The sequence below is a fragment of the Nyctereutes procyonoides genome, unplaced genomic scaffold (genome assembly GCF_905146905.1).
Source record: "Nyctereutes procyonoides isolate TBG_1078 unplaced genomic scaffold, NYPRO_anot_genome, whole genome shotgun sequence".
NCBI classification, from domain to species: Eukaryota; Metazoa; Chordata; class Mammalia; order Carnivora; family Canidae; genus Nyctereutes; species Nyctereutes procyonoides.
In genome coordinates this window covers 34,679,499-34,699,576 of record NW_026575132.1, presented here as the reverse complement: position 1 = coordinate 34,699,576, position 20,078 = coordinate 34,679,499, and positions in this window count along the sequence as shown.

Here is a 20,078-nt window from a genome sequence, read left to right as displayed (position 1 = left end):
GATCTACATGAGGAAAACTGTAAAACTGGTGAAGGAAATCAAAGAAAAGCTAAATAAGTGGAGAGATATTCCATGTTCATGATAGAAAGGCTCACTATTGTCAAGATGTCAGTTCTTTCCAAATTGATTTATAGATTCAATGCAATTCCAATCAAAACCCCAGCAAGATATTTTATGGGTAGTGACAAACTGATTCTACGTTTATATAGAGAGGCAAAGGGACTCAGAAAAGCCAACAGTATTGAAGAAGAAGAATAAAGTTGAAGAACTGACACTAGATGACTTTAAGATGTATTATAAATCAGCATAACCAAGACAACGTGGTATTAGTGAGAAAATAGACAAATAGATCAATGGAATAGAATAGAGAGCCCAGAAATAAACCCAAATAAATATAGTCACCTGATCTTTGACAAAGAAATAAAGGCATTACCATGAGCAAAGAGCCTCTTCAACAAATGAAGCTGGAAAAACTGGACCTCCATATGCAAAAAAATTATCCTAGATATTAATCTAATGTCCTTCACATAAATTAAATATATCACAGACCTAAATGTAAAATACAAAACTATAAAACTCCTGGAAGATAACATGGGAGAAAACCTAGATAGCCTTGGGTTTGGTGATGCCTTTTTAGGTATAACATTAAGGACACAATCCATGTAACAATTGATAAACTGGACTTCAAAAAATTAAGAACTTCTGCTCTGCAAAACAAACAACAAAACAATATGAAGAGAATTAGAAGAGAAGTGACAGAATGAGGGAAAATATTTGCAAAAGACACATTGAGAAAGGACTATTATCCAAAATACATAAAGAATGCTTAAAACTCAATAATAAGAAAAGAACTTGATTAAAAAATGGGCCAAAAAGGTTAGCAAATACCTCACTAAACATATACAAATGGCAGATAAGCCCATGACATCATTTGTCATTAGGAAAATTCACAGTAAAACAACGAGATACCACTACACACCTCTTAAAATGGTCAAAATCCAGAACAAGTGATAATCCCAAATGAAGGCAAGGATGTGGAGCAACAGGAACTCTCCTTCATTGTTGGAATGCAAAATGGTATAGCCACATTGGAAGATGGTTTGGCAGTTTCTTACAAAACAAAACATAATCTTGCTATACAATCCAGTAACTGTGCTTTTTTTGGAATTGACCCAAAGGAGTTGAAAGCATGTTAACACAAAAACCTGCATGCCCGTGGATATTTATAGCAGCTTTATTCATAATTGCCAAAACTTGGAAGAAAGCAAGATATCCTTCAGTAGGAGAATGATACACTGTGATACAGCCAGAAAATGGAATATTATTCGGTACTAAAAAGAGATGAGATATCAAGCTGTAAAAAGACATAGAGGAATAAAGGACCACTGAATGCATATTTCTAAATGAAAGAAACCAATCTGATAAAGCTACATAGTGTATGATTCTAACTTTATGACATTGTGGAAAAGGCAAAACTGTGAAGATGGTAAAAAGATCAGTGTTTGCCAGGGGTAGGGATGAGGGAGGGATGAATATGTGGAGCATGGAGAATTTTTAGGGCAGTGAAAACACTATGTGGGGTTGTAATGATGGATATATGTCATTATTCAGTGATTAAACCCATAGACTGTACAACACCAAGAGTGAATCCTAAGATAAACTATGAACTTTGGGTAATAATGATGTGTCAGTGTAGGTTCATCAATTACAGCAAATGCACTCAGATGAGGAATGTTGATAATGAGGGAGGCTATATATGTGTGGGGGCTGGTAATATATGAGAAATCTTTGTACATCCTTTTCAATTTTATTGAGATTGTTAAAACTGCTCTAAAAAAGTCTTTAAACAAGAAAAAAATGGAACTTAAATGTGGATGAGATTTTAGCCATTAGACAGGATGTAAAGGGTAAAGAGCAATTTGAATAGTTTGGTTAAGTACAAATGACAGGCAGATGTGTTCCATCATACAAATTAATTGATATACTTGAGAAAAGAATACATCAAAACAAAATTACATTTAGAAAGGATTTTTAAAAAGTGCTTAAAAGTTTTTTTTTTGAAATCGCCAAAACACCCCCTATATTGTTAGATAAGAAGTGCTTGATAAGTCTTAGGAAAAATACATAAAGATTAACCATTCACCAAGACACAGTCTGTGGAAGTGCTACACTTCAAAAATGAATATAAATCCTATAAGCACCAAGATGAAGAAAATCATTTATGAGAAGAAAAAGATAATTCTTGCCTCGAACTGTACCAACTGTATTTTCAGAGAAAATAGTAAAGAGTGAGAGAAACTATAAAATTATATAAGAAACATTGGGGTCCATTAATTATATATATTCAGGTTGTTAGCCACTTGAAAAAGATAAGAAATTTTCAAATAAGCAAGACAAAACTGATTCTTTATAGCATAATCCATGACCTTTTGTGTAATAATAATATGAAAAACCTTAAGAAATATAATAAGTATGGTGCCTGGGTGGCTTAGACCAGTAAACTATGGACTTCTGATTTCCTCTCAGCTCATGATCTCAGGGTCATGGGATCGAGCCCCATATTGGGCTCTGCTCTGGGCATTGAGCCTGCTTAAGATTCTCTCTCCCTCTCTCCCTCTGTTCCTCCCCAGCCTGCTAGTGTGTGTGCTCTCTCTCTCTCTCTCAAAAAACCCCACATATGTTCCTTTGTGTGTGTGACTGTATATGTATGAGTACACACGTGTATTTATGAGAGAATGTCTCTAGAATATAGACATACATGGATGAATGCCTATTTCCATGTGCACACGTGATATATACACATGCATACATACACACAGTAATACACATATGCAGATGCACCTATATATGTATACATATATAAATATGTATGTGCATCCTGGAGATATGCACATGCTTATGTATGTATATATACATATGTATGCATATATGTATACATATATAAATATACATACCTTCATACATGAGTGCATCCTAGAGAAAAATGTCACATATGTACATAGTATAATATGTACGAGTTGGGACATCTGGGTGGTTCAGCAGTTGAGCATCTGCCTTTGGCTCAGAGTGTGATCCCAGGATCCTGGGATTGAGTCCAGCTTCTCCCTCTGCCTATGTCTTTGCCTCTTTCTCTCTGTGTCTCTCTTGAATAAATAAGTAAAATCTTAAAAAAAATTTGTACTAGTTGAAGGTGTGCATATTTTATGTATGTGTATGTATGTATCACACACACATACACACCTAAGATAGCAATTGCTGTGGTATAAGATATGTACACTTTCAACTCTGCTGCATGTTGTTGCATGAATTTCTTATTGATTGTACCTCCTGCCACCCTCACCAGCAGTGTATAAGAGCTCCACATCCTGTATGCCACTGGTTTTTCTGACTTAGGTTTTATTTTAACCAATCCAATGGGCAATAAAGCTCATACAAATATTTGTTGTATATTAGATTAATTTCTTTAATCTCTAAGAGTAGTGTTTTTGAGTTGAAGAATATGTACCTTTTCATCTTTGAAAAATTGATATTTTGTAGGTCAAATGTGGTTTAATATTGGCAATGTCATGTAATTCAACCTCCTGCCAAGTAGTGCTCCCATTAATGGTATATGCTTATTTTCTTTCTTTCTTTTTTTCACATCTTTGCCAATTGTGAACTCTAGATTTTTGTATCTGTTTTCTTATTACTTTCTAATATATCAGTTTCCATCATTACCTTCATCTCCTTGCTTTTTAATTATTTGAAAAAATTCTTTGTGTGTTATGGCTACCTATTCTTTTGCATGTGTATTGTATTTTCCCCCACATTTTCAGTGTCTTTTGATTTTTTTTTAATGATTTGTTCTTTTTTTTTTTTAAAGATTTTATTTACTTATTCATGAGAGAGAGAGAGAGGCAGAGACATAGACAGAGAGAGAAGCAGAGAAGGAAGCTCCATGCAGGGAGCCTGACATGGGACTGAATCCCAGGACTCCAGGATCACGCCCTGGGCCGAAGGCAGGTGCTAAACCCCTGGGCCACCAGGACTGCCCAGTTTCTTCCTTTATTATTAATTAGTTCCCTGCATGTTTAGAAAGTTTTTATATATCCCAATATTATAGAAATATGTTCTCTACCAGCATATTTATAATTTTATTTTTGTTTATTTTCTAAGATTGCAAATTAGAAGATGCTTCCTGCCCCCTGCCCCCCAGGCTACCTGATTTTCATGCCAGTGCTTATTCAATAACTCATTTTTCCTCTCTCACTGAAATGTCACCTTTATAAATTTCAGTACTTTTAAAAAAAAGATTTTATTTATTTATTTGAGAGAGAGAGAGAGAGAGACTGCATGAATAGGAGGGGCAGAGGGAGAGGAGGAGAGAATGTCAAGGAGACTGCACTGAGCATGGAGCTCAAAGTGGGGCTCAAGAACTGGGACCCTGAGTCCATGACCTGAACAGAAACTGGGAATTGGATTCTTAACCAACTGTGCCACCCAGGCGCTGCTTAATTTCAATATTTCATTGATTCTTGGTTGCATTTCTTGATTCCGTCTTGTTCTATTTTTTTGTTTATTTGTGCAACTGAACCACTGGATTTAAATTATTTTCTAGCTTTTAACATCTGGCAGGGCAAATCTCACTATCTTCTTTCCCCCCAACTATTTATTTTTCCATTTTTTTCTGGTTATTCTTGTATATTTAATTTTGATAGTAAAAAATTATTTTTACCTCTTTTCTAAAAAGGAAAATGTTTGGGTTTTTACTATGATTGTATTAAATTAATTATTACTATACGACATATCCTAAGACCTCCTCTCCCAGACAGAAGTATGTTTCTCCATTTACTTCAGTCTTTTTTATGCCTCTCAAGAGAGTGGGTGAGGTCTTTATAAACAAAACAAAACAAGACCTAGAAACTATAAGGGAAAAGACTAACGGATATGAACACATCTAAATAAAAATAAAATTCGCTAAGGAAAAAAATGGCAGAAATTAAAAGACAATGTCAAACTGGAAAAATATTTGCCACATACAGCAAAAAAAGAACATGTCCCAAAAATAAAGCCAGGGATTACAAACCTATCACCAAAATACCAAAACTCAATAGAAAAATTGACAAAGTCATAGGCAAGCCATAGGAATAGACAAGACGAAACCACCTCCACCACAACCACCAAAGCCACAGGGTCCTGTTGTTCACCTAACAGCCTGGCAAAGAGTAAATTTCTTTATAATAGCTAGTTTGGCAAGATGAAAAGAAAGGGCCTCTGACAGTTAACACTCTGGCAGGGAAGCACATTTGCGCATTGCTTTTGGAGAGCACTTTTGTGGTTTCTAACAAAGGACAGATTCTTGGACTGTACAACTGCCCCTCTAAGCATTTATCCCACAGGCATTCTCTGCGCGTGCAGAAGGCACATAAACAAAGGTGTGGCATGATCTGTAAAGGCGAAAGGTGGACAGCCCTTAAATACTGATCTGTAGGGGTTTGGTAAGATGCATTATCATTCTTCCATAACATAAAATACAACACAGTCTTGAAAAAGAATGAATTGGTTTGTATGTGCTGAAATGTCTTGATAGAGTAAAGAAAAGCTAGATGCAAAAAAAGTGGGTACCCAATGCTCTTGTTTGATATGAAAAGAGTATGAAAAGATACACAAATGAACACAAGGATTTGAATATTCAAGGGCATTTTTGGAGGAACACAAACACTAATAATAATGGTCACATCTTACAAGGAGTTTGGGAGTCTGGTTTATGAGGGATATTTTCCTTCCTCCCTTCCTCTGTCTCTTTTAGTTTATGTAGTATCAGAAATTTCCTAACACATATTTATCTTACTTTTCAATAAATAAAAGGGGTAAGATAAAAACCTAAGAATGAATCAGAGATATGAATCATCAATGTTTGGCAAACAAATAGCATAAAATCTCTCTCTCAGAAATCAATTTTAATTTGCATAGTTGGCTAAGTTATGAGGCTCTTCAGTTTTGCTAAAATTTTAATTCAGTCCCATTATGCTTTTAAATTTTGAGAGCAGTTGGTTTGAAACGGGATGCAAGGGAACTGCATTTCAGGGATCACTTTCATCTGGAAAAAAAGAAAAGAGAGACTTAGGTTGATTAACTAGGGTGAGATTAACCTTTACAGAGAAAGTGAGACTGACCCAGGTGGGGATCAGGGGATCAGGTGATGAAGGCCAGTGTGTGTGGGGGGTGAGGTGGGGGCGGGCAGGAATCAAGAGACAATGCGGGGGTGGGGGTGTGTGGAGTCTGTTATGCAGGAGATGCTTGCTGAGGCTTTGCTTTCTCTTCAGCCTCTTAGGGGTATGAATTTAAAAATGATTCTCTGGGGGTGCCTGGGTGGCCCAGTGCGACTCTTGGTTTCGGCTCAGGTCATGATCTCAGGGTCCTGGGATCCAGCCTCATGTGGGGTTCCAAGCTCAGCGGAGAGTCTGCTTCAGGATTCTCCCTCTCCTTCTGTCCCTCCCCCTGCTTGCTCACACTCTCTCTCACTCTAAAGTAAATAGATAAATCTTAAAAAAAAAAAAGATTCTCTGTTCCTTTCCTATACCTGAATATTATTTTTGTTTCAACCCTCTTTGGCTTAAGAATTTTAATAATTTCCTCAGCCTTTGGTCTGACGAAGGTTAGAGTCAATTTCTTGTTGAAACAAAGATCTTTCCAAAATCCTGGCTCTAAGGCTATCTGTGTGAGTCCTACAGAAATAGGTTGCACTCTATGAACTGAACAATTGCTCATATGTCCTTTGTGAGTTCTGCAAGTGCAGAGAGCTTTTTAGAATAGTCTGGAGATAATGCCCTGGCCTGATCCATACTCACTTTTGAAATAAAGCAGATGTGGAATAATTAGTTGTTGGTTCCATATATTTTGGGAGACACAAGTAATTTTTTTCCTGAAAGAATGCACAAAGCAGATGCATTTCAGTATGGCAGGAGGAGTGCCATAAGAGGAATGTGCACAGAGGTTTATGGGAAGGGGGGGCATGGGAAGGACTCAGATAAAGAGGAGAAATTCACCAAAAGGAGAATGGTCACAGAATGGAATAGGGAAGGCAAATAGATGGGAAGGACTCGAAAATCACCCCAACCAGGTTAAAAATACAAGTAAGAGGGGAACCTGGGTGGCTCAGTCTTTGCACATCTGCCTTTGGCTCAGGTCATGATTCTGGGGTCCTGGGATTGAGTCCCTCATCAGGCTCCCTGTGGGGAGTCTGCTTCTCCCTCTGCCTATGTCTCTGCCTCTTTCTGTGTCTCTCATGAATAAATAAATAAAATCTTAAAAAAAAATATATGAGGGATCCTTGGGTGGCGCAGCGGTTTGGCGCCTGCCTTTGGCCCAGGGCGTGATCCCGGAGACCCGGGATCGAATCCCATGTTGGCCTCCCGGTGCATGGAGCCTGCTTCTCCCTCTGCCTGTGTCTCTGCCTCTCTCTCTCTCTGTGACTATCATAAAAAAATAAAAATAAAAATATATGAGTAAGAGACTCCTGGGGCCTCTGGGCTGTTAGAGGTTCTTGATAAGAGAGAGATGAGGATGTTTTCCACTTCTCCTCTGCTAAGTCTCTCCCTCTGGAGGCACAGGGACCAGGCTTTCAGGTAACACTCATTGGAGCAAATCACCCCTCAGAGCTTCCATTTTTTCATCAACGAGAGAGAAATATTTAGCACCAATTCCACAAATCTTGTCCTTGGCACGTAGCAGTTCCTTAGTAAATATGAGTTCTCTTTACTCCTTGTGGATCCTTTTTGTCCTACACATCACTTGTGAATCAACTTAGCCATGTTCTGAACTACCATGTTTTGAACACTTATCTTATTGAACAAATATAACCTTCTAGCACTCCTGAGTATTAGTCCTTGATTTTAATAGCAGAAATAATGACCATTACTCTAGCAAGTTACTCCTCACACAGGCTTCTGGATCCTTCTATCGTATGCATCCGGTGACACTGCTAAGCTAGGATTAATATGGTGCCCAACAGACAAATGCAGAAATGGGAACTGAGGTGTAAGTGACAGGCAAGGTCACGATGAGTGATGGGCACAGCCAAACCTCATCCAGCGTCCTCTCATACTTACCTAAGCTGGTAACAGTCCCTCAGGCAGGTCATTAAACATCAAAATCATGTGGTTCTCTGTTTTTCAAATGTTCTTCCTTTTTGCCTGTGGAAACCTATTCTTTTTTAGGACTCATCTCAAGATTTTCATATTTGAGGAATTTTTTTTCCAATACCAGTGTGAGGTGTGTGTGTGTGTGTGTGTGTGTATGTTTGCGTGCATGTGTGTGTGTGTATTGACCCTCTGTGTGTAATCTGAATGTTCTGGCATTTTTGTAGGAGACCCTTTGGAACTCTGAAATGCTTGCATAACAATTCTTCCTTGGCATGAGGGGAAGAAACCTCTTACGTGTTACCCACGTAACAGCAAGTGGTTGTGTTTTTTGTTCTTAAGCAAGGAAGAGTGAGGGGCTGTGAGCCTCTTCACAGAAGATGGATTTTGCAGACTGCAACAGAGGAAAAGGATGTGGATGTTTGTAGGTGCCCTGGGAAAAGTCTCTTTTTTTCCTAGAAATTATTTATGCTTCCCTTTATAATGCTTCTGGAAGAACAGAAAGAAAAAAGCCATTTCCTGCATGAGATAAGAGAGCTTTGATTGGGTGCCTCTATTGAACCAGCCGCAAATGAGATGAGAATTATGTTTGGATATTACTGGTGACCCATCAGTTCAGTCCTAATAAAAGTAATAAAAGGTGCCAGAACCCCATCACCCTTGCTGGCTTACCTTGCTGAGGCTCACTTTGCTAGCAGGGCCACCCCCCACTCCCCTGCACCAGCCCACTCCCTGCCCTGCTCTTTGCTCAGTAGAGGAGGCAAGCTGATTTGGTTCTAGACCACCGAAGGTGATGTCTGAGTGTTCCTTGTTCACCAGTTTTGGTACTATTAAAGACCGTTTGTGATGAGAGGAGTCAAAATGAGGTCTGGCCCACAGGGGTGTTCTCTGGTGTTGGAGAGCTCCTGAACCACTGTGCACATGCCTTCCTGGAGCGGAAGACGTGGACAGCTGTGGTGGCCCTGGCAAAGTGCTCTAACTCTCTGGGACCAGCGCTGTGGCTGGCAACAGTGATGGTGACACAAGGGGAGAAAGAAGCTTCTATCTAGGGAAAGGTGGGAATGGGTATAGAGTGAAGGTGTGCGCCAGCTGGGAAGTGAGCCGAGGATTAGTAGTCGGGATGCTGGAGCTCGAAGCCGGGAGCCCCCGAGGCGGTCCTGGGGGAGGCACAGCCAGAGAGGTTTCCCAGGGAAGGTGATACCAGCAAGGGGGTTATTTCCCTAGAAATAACACTGCCTGTGCTGAGTGTTAAGGTAGTGCTCATCAGAGAGTTTATGATGGATTGAAGTCCGGCTCGGGAGAGCCTGGGTCTAAGGCTCACAGAGCAGGACCAGAAAGGCCAGTCCTCCCAGTCACATCAGCATGTGGCGGAGCAGCTTAGGCCTGCGGTCAGGGGCACAGCTGGCCTTGGGGAAAAGGTGGCCCCTGGCCCACGTGGGAAGCACGAGTCAGCCCTGCTTGGGCTCTAGTCTCTGGAGCTGGGCCCGCACCGGCAGCCTTGATTTCAGGGCCCCAGGAAGAGGGTGCGGTGGGCAGCACCGCGAGAGGGTCGGAGGCCCCAGCTCCCTCTGTTGGGGTCAGGGAGGAGGCCGAGGAGGCTGAGGTGAGACCATTTTAGTTAAATGGAGTGTAATCTGGAGTTAAAAACAATTTCACAGAGATTATAGGCAATTTATAGGCAGGGAAAATGATTTGGAGAAGTCACCAAGGGGTAGATTAATGATTCCATTATGAAATAACTTTGGTTTAGCTTCCTGGAAATCAGTGCTCTTCTCCTTAAAAAAATGACAGCTGGCCTTTCCTGTAAACATCGCGGCCTCTGAGCCTTCCCTCTGAAGCTGGAGTGGTTTGGTGCCCCGGGAGCCTGTAAAATGTATGGAGGGGCTCTGCGATTCATCACCGAGCTTCCAGAAGCAGTCATTTGTTTTTTTCCATTGGCTGTGACATTCTATAACTAAGGGATGAGCGGACTCTTTTATGCTCTCGGTCTTCCTAAAGCCACGAAAAGACTTCTTCCCAGACTCTGGAAGATGCTCCAGAATGAGCATTTCATTTTAGTCTTCATGAGGTTCCACGAAGAGAAAGATAGATAGCTAGGGTCACGCGTTGCATCAGTTGGATACTGCAAGAGCATCTCATTTGGCATGAAGGATGAGCTGCAAGTGGGGACTCTGGACAAGTCAAGAAGGACCATGCGTGCTTCCTGGGAGCTTCACCCTGTTTAAAGTTGCCTTCCATCTGCCCTCCAGTCAATCCTTCAGACACAGCAGTCTGACAGTACCATTGTTCTGCATGTCAATTTTCTTTCTTTTTTTTTTTTATAAATTAATTTTTATTGGTGTTCAATTTACCAACATACAGAATAACACCCAGTGCTCATCCCGTCAAGTGTCCCCCTCCGTGCCCGTCACCCATTCACCCCCACCCCCCGCCCTCCTCCCCTTCCACCACCCCTAGTTCATTTCCCAGAGTTAGAAGTCTTTATGTTCTGTGTCCCTTTCTGATATCTCCCACACATTTCTTCTCCCTTCCCTTATATTCCCCTTCACTATTATTCATAGTCCCCAAATGAATGAGAACATACACTGTTTGTCCTTCTCCGATTGACTTACTTCACTCAGCATAATACCCTCCAGTTCCATCCACGTTGAAGCAAATGGTGGGTATTTGTCGTTTCTAATGGCTGAGGAATATTCCATTGTATACATAAACCACATCTTCTTTATCCATTCATCTTTCGAAGGACACCGAGGCTCCTTCCACAGTTTGGCTATTGTGGACATGGCTGCTAGAAACATCGGGGTGCAGGTGCCCCGGCGTTTCATTGCATCTGAATCTTCGGGGTAAATCCCTAACAGTGCAATTGCTGGGTCGTAGGGCAGGTCTATTTTTAATTCTTTGAGGAACCTCCACACAGTTTTCCAGAGTGGCTGCGCCAGTTCGCATTCCCACCAACAGTGTAAGAGGGTTCCCTTTTCTCCGCATCCTCTCCAACATTTGTTGTTTCCTGCCTTATTAATTTTCCCCATTCTCACTGGTGTGAGGTGGTATCTCATTGTGGTTTTCAATGAACTTCTGCACTTTGCAGGAGGAACTCTGGGTGATCCTGGATAAAATCCTTCCTCTCAAGAATCTCACCATCTAGGTAAAGAAATGGGGTAAAAACGAAGCACATCTGGGGAAACACACATGATTTGGTGTTTATCTACGTGCTTTGCTGCTTGAGTGGAGAGGCAAGTGATATTCTTGTGCTCTGGTGTCACCAGAGCTTGAGTCAAGCCTTGAAGATGGTGTTAGTTGCAGCCAGATCAAGAGGAAAAATCACTTCCTGTGAGATGTTGTGCATCCCAAGGACCCCATGGGGTTGCTTTTGTTCCCATTTTTTAGCTACTCCACCCCAGGGAACCTAGCACCACTGGGGGTTTCTGGTGACCACTGTTCCTCAGGGCCCTGCCAAAGCCATCTCAAAGCTTACTGAGTTGGTTCAAGAAATGGAAGTGACACCACTGAGCCTAGATCTGCCCTTTTCTGCAGTGATGAGCTGGACTACTCACCACGAATCCAGAGTTCTCTGCTGTAGAGAAATTGCTGACTTTCTGATAAGTCTTAAGATTATCACTAGCATACGAGGGGAAATAATTTTTCTCATTTATTCTGACTAGGAATTAGATTTTCTAAGGTGTTTTTTTCCCCCACTTCCTTATCTTATCACTTAGAGTTTTATAATTACGTAGTGAAATCACCCAAACTTCCTAGGATATTTTGCTTTCTTTGAAACCACAAACATGGTAGAGAAAAGCACAGAGCTAGAAAACCCTCTCATATTGTAGTATTAGAGGATGATTTTAATTTTTTTTTCCTGAACCATTTTCTCAAGGAAACAAAGAAAGGCAAGCAAACTGGGGACCATGGGTCTGTAACCTGGCAGGAGGGGGGATGGCTGAGTTGTCTGGCATTATGAGGTTTGTAGATGCATAGAGTAAAAGGTTATAGGTAAGAAGAGAATGGGAGAGACCTCTGGGAGCAGGATGGGATTTTCTAAAGATTTGCAAGAATGGGACTAAGGGTGGCAGAACTACTGTGGTGGGTGGTAGGCTGGTCCAGTAGCCCTGCAACAGGTAAAAGTCACTTCAGCATAGGAAAGAGAGCAGACACCAGGCAAATGAACCTCCCTTAAGTCCAAGTGGGCCTGGAGGGGTGTAAGTAGCCCTTTCCTCCTCTTGCTCCTACTGCTCTGCACCACACTGGAAGGAGCAAAGGACCCCAACTTCTGAAAGACTGGGTCTAGGGAAGGGCTGAGCCTGGCCTCAGGCCAGAAGGTGGAGCAGGACACACAATGGTGAGGTGCAGTAGGGTTTGGCAGCCCACAGCACCAGCTCAGTTAGGAGCAACGTTGCCATCTTACCAGTGCCCTCCTGTGGCAGTTTTAAAATATGGCCCCTCATTCTGTGACATTTCTCTTATTAAGAGGCCAGGTCTTTAAAAAAAAAAAAAAAAGGAGGCCAGGTCTTTGAGCTCTTATCTTGATTCTGGGTGGGTTTTGACTATTTCCACCAATAGAATGTGGCAGAAGAGGAGCTGTGTCATCTTTGAGGCTGGATCATAAAAGCCTTCCACTTGGTTCTCTTGGAGTGTTTGTTCTCAGGACATTCCCTCTGGGGACAAAGCTGTCCTGATGTGAGAAGCCACACAGGCCATATGCAGATGCTGCAGTTGACAGACTTTGCTGACTTCAGCCTTTGGGTCATGCCAGTCCAAAAGTCAGATATGTGGATGGAGAAGCCTCAGCAGGGACAGGCCATTCCCACTGGTTCCTGTCTGGGCTTCTGAGCCATAAAATCTGAAAGCATAATAAAATAGTCATTGTGTGATGTCCCTGGTATGGGAACGTTTGTCATATAGCAATACATGACCCATACATAATCCAGACATTTTGATTACTTCACACCTAGGCCATGTGCCATGTGTCTGCTTGCAAACAATGAGCTAGACCACTGCCATACTCACTTGAAGGAGGAAGAAGGGAAAAAGAAAAGCACTGTGTGGCCTGGGAGGAGACTTGGGGCATGATAGAAACTGAGTGTTACCTTGATAATTAGAAGAAGCTGATCAAGTAGATTAGAAAAGAAAAGGAAATTTTAGGGGGAAAAACACCATAGTTAACTTCAGAGAAACACAGGAAACCAAGGATAGAATGCATAAAAAAATAAATCCCATGACCCCCTGGCATTAAAATTGGAAACAAAATTCTCTACAAAACCTAGGCTAGGGACACATGGGTGGCTCAGTGGTCGACCATCAGGGTGTGAACCTGGGGTCCTGGGATTGAGTCCCACATCGGGTTCCCCACAGGGAGCCTGCTTCTCCCTCTGCCTATGTCTCTGCCTCTCTCTCTGTGTCTCTCATGAATAAATAAATAAAATCTTAAAAAAAAACCCTAGGCTAATTTTAGCCTTCTCTCTGCCATAGGACATCTCCATGCCAATATGAATGCAAGAAAATATTTCCACACATGCACATTCCAGAAGGTATTCCTTCTACAGACCCTCTCCGAAGCCTGCATGGCTCACTGGTGGATAAGTCAAAGGGAACGTCCATGAGAAGCTGTAGCATGAAAGAGCACAGGGCTCAGTGATGAAAGAATAATGGGAGTCTTTTTTGGGTCTCTCCTCTGGTCTCCCCTTGAGACTGCTCATTTTGCTTCCTCAATGTCTCTCATCTCCATTTCTTCATGCTCTCTCCTCTTTTCTACTCCTCTGACCATGAAAAGAAAAATAACACAAAAGCCTGACCATATTGCTCTGCAGCTTAGAATGACTTGAGGCTCCCTTTCCAGCCAGTGGTACTCCCCGCTGACTGTGTTCATTACTGGGCTGGTTCTGCAGAGGACTGCCCCCAAGGCCTTCTGTCATTTCCCTGCATGGTGGCCATTTCCCCAGGGAAACCTCCTTGTCCACACAGAGCCCACACCACACCCTACACTCCAATGGCCAGTGTGTTTTCAGGGTGCTGGCACAGATGGTTGTGCCTCTGAGGTCACAGCTGTCCTAACTGATGCCTTGGGAAGGCAACATGCTCCCAGGCCTGTCTATCATCCCAGCCTGGATAGCCAGCCCTCTGCCAGGCAGGCAGTGCATGTTCAGTCAATGCTGGTTGAAGAAATGAATGATGAGCTTCAGCTTCCCTTTGGGTTGCCTGCCATATTTCCTCCTCCTGCTAATCCATGGGTGTCTCCAGGGTTAGCCAGGTGTCTTGTTGGTCTTTGTGAGTGTGTTTTCACATTATGGGTCCTACCCAGGGTAAGTGTGCATTGATGCTATGGAGTGAGGCAGACTCAGTTCTGGCTGGCGTTTTGGGGATGATTAGAAGGTCACATTCTGATCTTGTCCTTCACTTAGAGGGCCACCACTGGCAGGAAGTTTTCCCTAGCTTCCCAGGCAGGGCTAGATCCCTTTTTGCTCCCTTGGGGCTTTGTAAAAAACTGCAGTATAAGGCTGTTCACCACATGAATTTTAATGTGAGTTTATGTCTCATACAAGCTGGGTACCTTTTAAGGGACCAGAATTGTGTTTGATCCATCATGTGCACAACAGCATGAGGTCGCTGGGAGGGATGGATAAACGCTTGTAGAATGAAGGATTAGGTAAGGATATGCTATAGGGCGTGGGAGCTAAAGCAACCTAGACCCTGCCCAGCCTGCTTGACCAGAGGCTTCCTCACCTGCTCATGTCCAGGCTCCTGCCTGAGTCACCTTGAGGAGCTCATTGGAGCACTGGGCTTTGAAGACATGATCTTTTGCTCTCAGGTAGTATTGCACAGAGAGAAACTAACAAAATCTGGGAAAAGCAGAGTGTTGGGGAGCCATCCAGATGAGCATGGGGGGGTGGTGTGTTTCAGGGGACACTGTTTAATGTGTCCCACCTACCTTTGGAAGGGAAGGAACAGTCTGTCAGCAAAGCCCACACTTATCCTTCAGAGGAGCTCCCCACCCTACTCCCACCAGCATAGATGTTCCAGCACATTGTGGTTCCCCATTACTGTGCACAGAGGTAGGGGGCAGATGGCAGAGAGGACACTGAGAAGACGCCCCAGAGTGAGCTCAGCCTTTCCCTTTGTCAAATGACAGATGGGATTTCTACAACCTCCTTCTACTCAAGGAATCGGAATCTTTCAGGATTAGAACCAATATTTTTTGCTTTTGTTTATTTGTTTGTTTGTTTTGTATCTGCCTTTGTGCTTTGGGTACAGATGCTATTGTGCTTGGGAAAGATTTATCCAAAAGGAAAATAGGTCCCATGACTTTCAAAATTGATGTCTTTGGACTAAAATCATTGGGCTGCTTCCCTGAGCATGATGAAAGCTTGGGCTTTGGAGCCAGCCTGCCTGGGTTCAAACCCCAGCTCTGCCACTTAGCAGCTGTGTGATCTTGGGGCAATTACTTAACCTCTCTATGCTTCAGCACTCTCAACTGTAAAAAGCGACAAAATAGTATCTAGGCTTGTTTCAATGATGAGAACTGGACTTATTCACCATTATGGAGAAGTTAGCTTTTACTTTTATTACTTATTTTTATTCAATGCAGGACAGAATTCAAATGATTGGGTATGAATAAAAGCAGGGGAACACAGTTTAGAGGAGGTTGAGTAGAAAGTAATTTAATGATAAATCCAGGCAAAAAAGGCTGTATATAAAATTAAACATGAAAAAAATGCCTGGCTAATAAAAACAGAGTACTGTTTCTGGCAGAAGCATTATTTTCCATTGTAAATACTATGGTTATTAAGTCCTTGTGTGATTTTTGGCTTCTTTTCATTTTTGGGGAGGATATTTTTAATAATTTTGTTTCTGTCTGACTACCCTTACATGACTTCATAATACTATTTGGGGGAAATTATGGGAGCTGAGAGGCCCTAATAGAGGATATTAAAAGCATAATATTAGAGCATTTTAACGATGTTGCCATTGGTGTTTTCAGGATGCCGTTTCTGGTGTGTTTTTGCTGCATACACAAGTTGCGACGTTTTTGGAGAAACACATTTTATAATGTTATAGGGAAAGAGTCACAGACTTGGATCCTATGACAAATAATTGACATTATATTGTATTTTCTTTTTCTAATTTTATTTGCTGTTTTCAATGACAAAGAAGTTCAAGCACACAACGAGTCAACCTCATATGTTTGAAACCACTTGGAGTAACTGTGACATAAACACAGAGCATTATTTCCATGCTTTTATCTAAAAGGCCTTTCTCTAGTATCATTCTGAATGCTCTTGTTTGACTGTGGAAGAATATGGTTAACATGTGAGATTGAAAATTCACCTCATTATAAAATTTGGCTATGTTTACCTGCTTTCAGTAAAAAAGCTCAAATTAAGCAGATATACAATGCCAGATATCTAGACAAGTGACATTATGTATGCAAAAGCGAACTTTTGTAACTGAATTAAGTTGTTTTACTCATGTGTTTGGAACTGTGTGGACACATCCTTTGATTCGATGTGCAGCAGGACCAGCAAAATTTTTCCTCAAACAAGCCCTATCCTGAACGTTTTGTTCCAAATTCCATTGCATATCTATTCTTCACCAATCTGTTCTGGTTCATTTGTTTCAAAAGAAACATTTTAATTTGCTTTGTTTTGCTTTGCCTTGATGGCTTTCTCCCTGCCAAAAACAGTCCTCTAGTACCTTTTCTATATAAATAAGAATAGTCTTAAATTATTGGGCAACGTTCATCTTATTCTGCCGACTTAGCGTTCATCCCAACTTGCTTGGGATGTTGTCCAGGAGGTTATGGGAAGAAACTTGTTTTGAAGTTGATGTAACATCTTATGGTTTCCTTGTTATTATGAAATGCTTAAGAAGAGTTGAGACCCTTGTGGTTTAGTCCCAGGACAGTGCTGTGGTCAAATGAACACAGTCCAGCTACCAACAGTTATTTCAAAATAATTCAAGTTCTTATATTTCTCAGAGAAGAAGAAGGGAAAGAGCTGGAGGATGAGGAGGAGGAAGGGAAGGAGGAAAGTCACAGAGCTGGAAATGGTGCTTTGAATCCCCCTTTGTTCTCAGGTTGTCTCAGGTGGGTTAGCTGTTGGAAATTCCATCTTTAACTCACCCCACTCCAGTGCCTCCAGGATGTCCTTTTCTTCCCTGAGTGTTAATTTATCATTCCATATTCAGAGTTAATGAAGTCACGAAGCATCTACCTGGCAGAGAAGCAAGCTCTGAGAGGAGAACATCTAAGGGCAGAGTGCACAGAGGCAGACACTTCCCTCGTGAGCAGGTGGAGGGAAGGCTGGGATGGACGTTTGTGAATTTGAGAGACCGTTCTGCTCTAGATGCCTTTGAAACTCTAGATTTCACTTTTTTCTCCTTCTAATAGTGTTGTGCTTATTAACAACTGCAGAGAGCCCTCCCCAGCACACGAGAAGAGGCCTGAGCTGTTTCCACGGGAATGCTTTTTTAGTAACAGGAAACCAGCACATCCCGGCACTACTCTTCAGGAATGTTCTCTGCTGCCTATCCCTCATGTTTTTCCTCATGGAGAAGCTTCCCCTCGATATTATTTATAGATGATCCTTATAGGCAGTGTAAAAGAAATTTCCCTGTTGCTTTCTGATTGTATAAACCATAGGCTGATTACAGCTCTTGGAGAGTTCACTTACTTTGTGAGGAAGGAAAGGAGAGAAAAGAAAATATATATTAACTGTGATATTGTTCCCCTCCCGTCTGACAAGAAACAAAAGGCTGAGGCCTGGAAAGCATCGAGGGAGGAGAGATGGCACACAGCCTGTATCATCAACCTGTGTGCAGTCAGGGGGTCTCTATGTCTGCCTTGGTTCTCAAAGCATTTGATTAGCAGTGTGTCTGGATCACGGTGAGCCATCAGGACTTCCTATCCAGGTGGCCATTCTGAATGTGGAGGCAGGCCCTTTGGAAACCAGTCTGGAGAATAGGAGCACTTTCCTCATAATTCTACACATTTGTTTCCTTGCTCTTTGCACCCAGCACATGTGAGGTAGACAAAGTGCATTGTGCGAGGGTCCCTGGCTCTGGTTGCCTTTGGTGAATGTTTCCTTCCTCAGAGTTTGGCTGACCTGTTATCAAGCATGGATATTCTTTTTTAAGTTCTATTCCATGTAATAGAGTCCTGACAGCTAAGTAGTCTTAATGTTCATGTGGTCAGATGAGCAAATGGAGTCACAGAGAGATTTGCATCCTTTGCCTAAGGTGACACAATTTGGAGTGGGACCCAAATCTAGGAGTCTGGCAACCGTGCTTGGACTCTGACCACTTGGCCCTATCGTAGTAAAACAAACCCCGGCCAGCCGGGTGTGGGGCTGTGTAAGAAGGCGACTCTGTAGCCTGCAGTCTCCTGGGCAATTGACATGATTGGTCAGTGCCACAGTGTAACCATAGTGTTGTCACTAAGAGGCTGCTTGAATGTGGCCCATCAAATGCATCTTCTTAGAATTTTTTTGGCAACTTATGCTTTTATGTGCCCATTCCGATTTCAGTAAGAATCTGGAAGCTCTCCACTACTCCAAGGAGAGGAAGGAGTGGGAAAACAGCAGCTTTCATCTTGAAACAGTGCCTGAGAGCTGCAGTGTGTCCCTGAGGCCAGTTCTGCCTTTAGGACTTTGAGACCAAACAGTGGTAAACCCAGGGATTACAGATAAGGGTTCATTGCAAGTGAGTACTATAGTTTGGTTGCATTTTCTAGAAAACATCTAACTGCAAAAGAGTTCAATTGGTGATTTAAAAATTCACAAATACATGACTTTATCTTCTCACCAGAAATATTTTTGCCATAAGAATACCAAGTTGATTCTATAAAATGTGGCAAATATTATCTACCTTGTAAGTTCTTTTCTGTTTTTGTTTGTTTGTTTGTTTGATTGTTTTTGGATTAGAATTAGTATATGTGAAGTGCTTAGTGCAGTCCCTGGCAGGGAGTAGATATTCAAAATAATAACTACTGTGGAAAGCATATAATTTATCTAGTATGCACCCCTTTCCTACATTGTAAACATCCTGTGGAGCAGTTGGTTATTTCTCACTTGAAATAGATCATAAAGAATTTTGATTAATACAAACCATAATAAACCTTAAAATGCTAGAATTTAAGTTAAGGGTTGGTTTTTCTCATATGTTTTCACACAACTATCTCCTTTCACCAAATTTCCAAATCAAAGAAGGAAAACAAGGGGTTCTTCTTGCTTGGGTCCATAAGACTTTCCCCAGGGATGAGACCACTTCCTAACTTATCTCAAGTCTATTAGCTTCTAGATATTTCACTGCTCCATTGTCTTCTCCCAACTCTCACTATTTGCCCAGATACTGAAAGCTCAGCTGCATCCCAACCTTGGTCCCACTGGGACTAGGTACTGTTTTCTGCCTCCTAGAATTGCTTCCATTTTGCTTCCTTTTAAATCCTCCCAGAGGACTAAGAATTTGCTCACTAATAGAATGTTCTTTCATATCATCTTCAATTAGACCCTGGCCAGTTATTCCTTAGAAGTGACCAGTTTAACCATTTAAGGACCAACCCATTAGAAACAACTCCTGGGGTCATCTGGGTGGTTCAGTTGGTTAAGTGTCCAGCCTTTGGTTTCGATTCAGATCATGATCTCATGGTGCCTGGGATCAAGCCCTGCACTGGGCTCTGTGCTCGGTGGGGAGTCTACTTGAAGATTCTCTCCTTCTGCACCTCCCACCTCTAAAATCAATCAATCAATCAATCTTAAAAATAAAAAAGAAACAGAATTCCTGGAAATAGCCATTTGCAATTCTTATTTCAAATGCCAACCAGTATTTGGAATGTGGTGTCAAACTGTTGCAATTAGGTCAGATCCCTTGTGGTATTGCCTGAGTAATAATTTTTCTTAAGGATGAAAGACTTTCCAGTTAGTCATAGGAGTCAGACTTCCTCCCCATACTTCCCCATAGGAAGGAAAA